Source organism: Sorex fumeus, unplaced genomic scaffold (genome assembly GCF_029834395.1).
Source record: "Sorex fumeus unplaced genomic scaffold, SorFum_2.1 ptg000063l, whole genome shotgun sequence".
In the NCBI taxonomy this organism is placed as follows: Eukaryota; Metazoa; Chordata; class Mammalia; order Eulipotyphla; family Soricidae; genus Sorex; species Sorex fumeus.
In genome coordinates, this window is record NW_026606120.1 from 32,045,934 (window position 1) to 32,052,585 (window position 6,652).

The window sequence follows — 6,652 nt, forward strand, 5'->3', positions numbered from 1 at the left end:
AATCATGCGCAGAGTTACAGCAGGGATCACACGCGGAATTTCATGCCTGGCGAGCTGAGTCGTGCGTCATCCAGAGTGAGATGGTGAACCGGGTTTGGGAGAGCACAAGGGGTTCGACTGGAGTCGACTCCATCTTGCCTCCAACTGGAATATAGCACTGTTGCACTGTCCTCCCGTTGTTCATCGATTTGTTCCAAAAGGCACCAGTAACGTGTCCATTGTGAGACTTGTTACTGTTTTTGGCATATCGAATACACCATGGGGAACTTAGTGGAATATAAAATAACATAAAATGAGACTGACACCCAAGGACAGTTGAGACAGGGCCAGGAAGATTGCTCCATGTTTAGAAGGCTGCCTCATAAGCTGGAGGAGAAGGCAGATGGGATAGAGATAGGATCATTAAGTCAATGATGATTGGAGGGATCACTCGAGATGGAAGATGTGTGCTGAAAGTAGATAAAGGGCCAAACACGATGGCCTCTCAGTATCTGTATTACAAGCAATAATGCACCAAAGTAGAGAGAGAGTAAGAAGGAAACTGTCTACCAGAGAGTCTGGGAATGGGGTGGGGTGGGGGTGGTGGGAAGGATACTGAGAACATTGGTGGTGGAAAATGTACACTGATGAAGGGATGGGTGTTCGATCATTGTATAACTGACACTCAATCATGCAAGCTTTGTAACTGTATCTCAGGTGATTCAATAAAAAATAAATTAGTTAATAAATTTTTTAAAATGTTAGATATAGGGAAGTTATACTGGTGGTGGGATTGGAAAATATTATATGCCTAAAATTCAACTATCAATTACTTTGTAAATCACAGTTATCAATTAAATTTAAAAAATTAAATCCAGAATAGAGTTTCTATATCACTATCACTATCACCCCATTGTTCATCAATTTTCTCAAGTGGGCGCCAGTAACGTCCCCATTCGTCCCTGTCATGTGCTAGTGTAGCCTGATGGCATATTGGGGGCTCTTTCAGGATCAGGGGAATGAGAACCATCATTGTTACTGTTTTTGGCATATCAAATACGCCATGCGTAACTTGCCAGGCTCCTCTGTGCAAGCGGGATACTCTTGATAGCTTGCCGGGCTCTCTGAGAGGGATGGAGGCTTTTGGGGCAGCCTCTAATCACCTTTACAGGTGTTCCCAGTCAAGCATATATGCAGGCTGGCTACTCTCGGTAGCCTGCTGGGTTCTCTGAGAGTGAGAACTAGACAATAAGAGGTCTTGTGGCCGCGAATGGGCGAGCGCTACCAGGAGCTTGGTTTTATAGTCTCTGGATCTTGGCTGTTGATGGGGTTACACGGCAGTTGGTGGGTGTAACTGTCAAGCTACTGGACGATGGGGGATCTGGGTGGAGGAAGCCCAGTCCCAAACCGAGCAGGCTTGGAGATCTCAGCCCTGGGTCCCACACACCTGGGTTCCTCTGCCGGTTTCTTCATGCCTGAAGCTCATCCGAGCATGTGGAGAGTGATCTCAGCATAGCTGTGGCTGGGTCCCGGAGGTCTTCAGCTGCCAGGGCTCTGCTCGGGGTGGAGAGGAAAACTCAACCCGCCCCACTCCAAGAGGCCCCAGTGAGGACAGCAAGGCGTGGGGGCAGGATACTCTATATAGAGTTATATAGAGTTTCTATATAACTCAACAAATCTATTCATTGGCATTTATCTCAAGAACACAAAAACATAAATTCATAAAGGTATACACATACCTGAGTTCACTGCAGCACTATTTATAAGAGTAAATTCTGGAAACAACCCAAATACCTAATAGTAGATGATTTCTTAAAGGAGTTGTGGCATATGTGTGTGTGTGTATATATATATATATATATATATATATAATATTATTAAGAAAAAATAGATTATTCAAAAAATGCAATAGAATATTATTCTGCAGCACTGTAGCACTGTCCTCCCATTGTTTATCGATTTGCTCGAGTGGGCACCAGTAACGTCTCACAACAAACTGTGAGACTTGATGTTACTGTTTTTGGTATATCGAATATGTCATGGGGAGCTTGCCAGGCTTTGCCATGTGGGAGAGATACTCTCGGTAGCTTGCTGGGCTCTCTGAGAGGGGCAGAGAATTCGAACCCAGGTTGGCTGCATGCAAAGCAAACACCCTACCCACTGTGCTATAGCTCCAGCCCAGAATATTATTCAAGAAAAAAATCTTAAATACAAGAAAATCTAAAATCTTTCTTTTGGCCTCAGCTAGAACGGCATTATTCTGAATAAAATGAGTCAGAAGGCAAAAGATAGGCACCAACTGATGTCACTTATCTGTGGAGAACAAAGAAACAAGACTAGGGAATAGATTATGACCAAGAGTACAAGCCCTGTCACAGCCGACACACCTGAGGGTGTGCGACTGAAGCCATCTAAGGACTATTGAAGAGAAATACTCAACTCTGGGGTATGGGTAATTCATTAGCATTATTATAAACTTAAACACTAATGTTAATAATGACTGTAAATCATGCTAACACAATAATTTTCACCAAAATGAAAACGTATGTAAATATCATCCTTTTCAATGGAAACTCTACAAGCTTGAATAGAGTGGCATGGCACATAAACACAACCAAACAATTAAAACATCTAGTGAAAATGTTTCTAACCCAGGACTTGAGAGATAGTATAGGGCTTAAGATGCTTGTCTTGCATGTGACCAACCCCAGTTCAAGCCATGGTTTGATCCTGGAGTGAATATGTTTCCCCAAGAACCTCCAGAAAAGAACCCTGATTACAGAGCCAGGAGTAAGTAAACCCTGAACACTTCCATGCCTGGCCCCTAACAAACAAACAAACAAACAAATAAACAATATACTCTGTAAACCCCAAAGTCCAACAACAGATGTGACAGATATATATGTATATATATATATAAAATGCAATATTATACAGCTTTAAGGAATTATAAAAACATCCAGTTTGCTGCAAAGTGGATAGAATTGGATGATAATAAATTAAACAAAAGAGAGACAAAACAAAGAAACAGTAATGAACAATAACAAGTTCTTGACCTCCGGAGCACAAAGCCATGAATTGGCCCTGAGCACTGCCAATTATGGCCCCAAAACAAAATAAGCAAATAAGTAAATCATTACTAAAATTTGAAAATTTCTTAGTTTCTCCCTAGCCAAGTAGACCACCATGCTGAGAAACCTGAACATATTCTGATTGTTCTAAGGAATTTAACAAGAAAAACAAGATATTTTATTTTAAAAAAATCTCAGATGCTCCGAATACAATTTTCCTTTTATCTTCTACTCTGAGTGCTCCAACTTACCTATCACCTGACTTTCTTCCCCCAGAATGTGTTGATTCAAGTTCAGTCCACAAATGTTGGTGGAGCACCTAGGGATTGCCAGAGGGGAAATACTGAGAACTGATAGAGTCAAAACTGCAAATTTGGGTCTTTTAAAATAATATGTTAGAAGATACTTATTAGCATGGAAGGAAATGTGCTAATCATAAGTTGCACACGAGAATAATAATGCACTAATACTATTCTGTAAACAAGGAATGGGATGAAGGAACTGGAGTAATCTTCAATATATCACTGTATCACTGTCATCCTGTTTCCTCAAGCAGGCCCCAGTAACATCTCCTTCGTCCTAGCCCTGAGATTTTAAAAAGTACCACATTCGAGGCTCTTTCAGGGTCAGGAGAATGAGACCCATCATTGTTACTGGTTTTTGGCATATTGAATATGCCACGGGGAGTTTGCCAGACTCTGCCGTGTGTGCAGGATACTTTTGGTAGCCTGCCAAGGTTCTCAAGAGTAAGAACTAGATAATAAGATGTTGCACAGCCACAAATGTGGCTGCGCACGCTTCCGGGAGCAGGGTATTATAGTCTCTGGGTCTTGGCAGTTGATGGGATTACACAGTGCCAGGAGCAGTTGGTGGGTGTAACGCCTACATACTGGAAGATGGGGATCTGGGTGGAGGAGGCCCCAATCCCAATCCAAGCAGGCTTGGAGATCTACACCGCATGTCCCGTACACCTGGGTTCCTCTGCAGTTTCCTTCATGCATGAGGCTCGTCCGAACGTGTGGAGAGTCGTCTTAAGCATGGCTGTGGCTGGAACCAGAGGTCTTCAGCTGTCAGGGCTCTGCTCAGGATGGGGAGGGAAACTCAACCCGACCTCCTCCAAGGGGCCTCATTGAGGACAGCCAGGCATGGAGGCAGGAGACTCTGCGCTTTTCTCTGCTGGGAGCAGGGTTTTATAGTTTCTGGATCTTGGCCATTGATGGGATTACACAGCGCCGGGGGCAGTTGGTGGGTGTAACACCTACATACTAGAAGATGGGGATCTTCTAGTGGAGAAGGCACCAGTGCCAATCTGAGCAGGCTTGGAGATCTACGCCCCGGGTCCCGCACACCTGGGTTCCTCTGCCGGTTCCTTCACTATATAGACTTTGAAAAAAGTAAGATATACAACAGTATGTGCAGTATTTTTAAGTGTATTTAAGGGAATGAAAAATCACAAGGGAGTTCTAATTTAAACTGCAAGAAATAACAGCAAAGAGAGAAAAAAGTAAAATAAAGAAACCAATATGTGGTGTGGGGAAGAGGTGACACCATGGAGGGAAATCTGCCAGGATTGTGTAAGTGTCCCTCCCAACTTCATTGATCCCAATAACGTCCCTGTCTCAGGATCATATCAGCAAATGCTGGTAATGGGCTTGCTCAGATCAACAGCACCAGAAGGAACCCATCAGCCTTTAAATGTAGCTTCTATTATGGATTCACACGGTGCCTCTAAGGCCTAGATGTAAATGGAACTGGTGGACGTGACCCAGGGAACGTGGGAAAAAGACAAAGGACACATTTCAGGTCCTATGGCAACAGGTAATATTTCTTCTTCAAAGAACCACAAAGGCCTTTTAAAAGCAAAAAGGAATCAACATATACTGAGAATTTCCCTTCCCTGGGATAAAAAGAGAGGGATGAAGAAAGTAGAAAGCAAGTGAGATGCCAAAGAAAAGGAAGGCAGGTGAAAAGCCTAAGAATTCCAGAGCTGGTTATTACTGCTTTCCAGGAAATGAGAGGTAAGAAGAAAGAAATACTACTTTATTGAATGCTGACTAAACATTTCTTTCCCAGTGGGGGGAAGGGAGACAGAGAGAGAGAGAGAGAGAGAGAGAGAGAGAGAGAGAGAGAGAGAGAGAGAAGTAGGCATCTTGAAACACCAGCAACTATACAGAAGGCAGAAATAAACACCAAGTTACATGGACAGCACAAGCCCATAGAAAAAGGGAGAGTATCAGGGAAGCCAAAAGTCATCTGAAGTGTTTACAATTTTGAGTGAGCCAGTAGCTTAGAACACTTTATCTGAACTGTCAAAAATTACCCTCAGAAATCACGAAAATTAATCAAGAAGTTAAACATTTATTAAAAACAAGTTTAGAGATTTAGGAGAAAGGTCATATTTGCCGCGTGGAGGAAAGCTGAGTCAGTTTGTCTCTGCACTGTGGAGGAGGGTATGTTTGATCTGGAGCAGGAGGTCCAGGTGCAAGAGGAGCCTATGGGAGTCCCGTCAACTCTGAGGCCATGAGTCTACACAGTGGCAAGAAGTTCTAGTGTCAGATGTTCTTGCAAAAAAACCCATAATGGGTGATGAAATTACTGAAACACCCTGACCCTCAGTGACGTTTGTACGCAAAGAAGGGAAGCAGCATATGTTTACAGTCAGTGAACACATGATCTGCTAATTGGGCAACACTCAAAAGTAACACACCATTTACCCAGGCCTAAATGAAGTATTTTGCTCAAGGTAGCAGTTCTGCATCTCCCCCAAATTTTTTTGGATTGTAGCTATTGAGAAAACATGAAAGGTCACAGAAACAGACAAGAGAAGCCCTGAGCTGTGCAGAGAGCTACTTTGGGAGTACGGAGGGGCAGAAGACAGTTCTCCCTGAGTTTGTACTGTATACTCACCCTTTGAGTGAAACCAGGAGTGAGACCAGCCTGAGGTTCCTTACAAACCTTTGCCAAAATATGGATGACACAGAATGATCAGATAGAGCACTAATGCACTGTAGCACTGTCCTCCCGTTGTTCATCGATTTGCTTGAACGGGCACCAGTAACGTCTCCATTGTGAGACTTGTTGCTGTTTTTGACATATCGAATATGTCACAGGTAGCTTGCCAGGCTTTGCCTTGCTGGCAGAATACTCTCAGTAGCTTGTAGGGCTCTCCAAGAGGGCCGGAGGAGTCGAACCCGGGTCAGCTTCACGCAAGGCAAACGCCCTACTTGCTATACTATTGATCAGGTAGAGAGGAAACAAAAAGAATCCCAATCTTGTTATCTTAGTTTCACTTGCCTTTCTGTGTCTACTGCTGATTCCCTTCCCCTGAACTCCATGAGTTGATATCTATATAATCAAAATTGTCGTTGGAAAAGGAAATGAGCTTTTTTTTAAAGCTACCCCTTTGTTTACTTCTTTCACATTAGAATTTGCTGGAGCGATAGCACAGCAGAAGATCCCAGGAAGCTACCTAGAGTATCCCGCCCACAAGGCAGAGTCTGGCAAGCTCCCCATGGCGTATTCGATATGCCAAACACAGTAACAACAAGTCTCACAATGGAGACGTTACTGCTGCCCACTCAAGCAAATCGATGAACAATGGG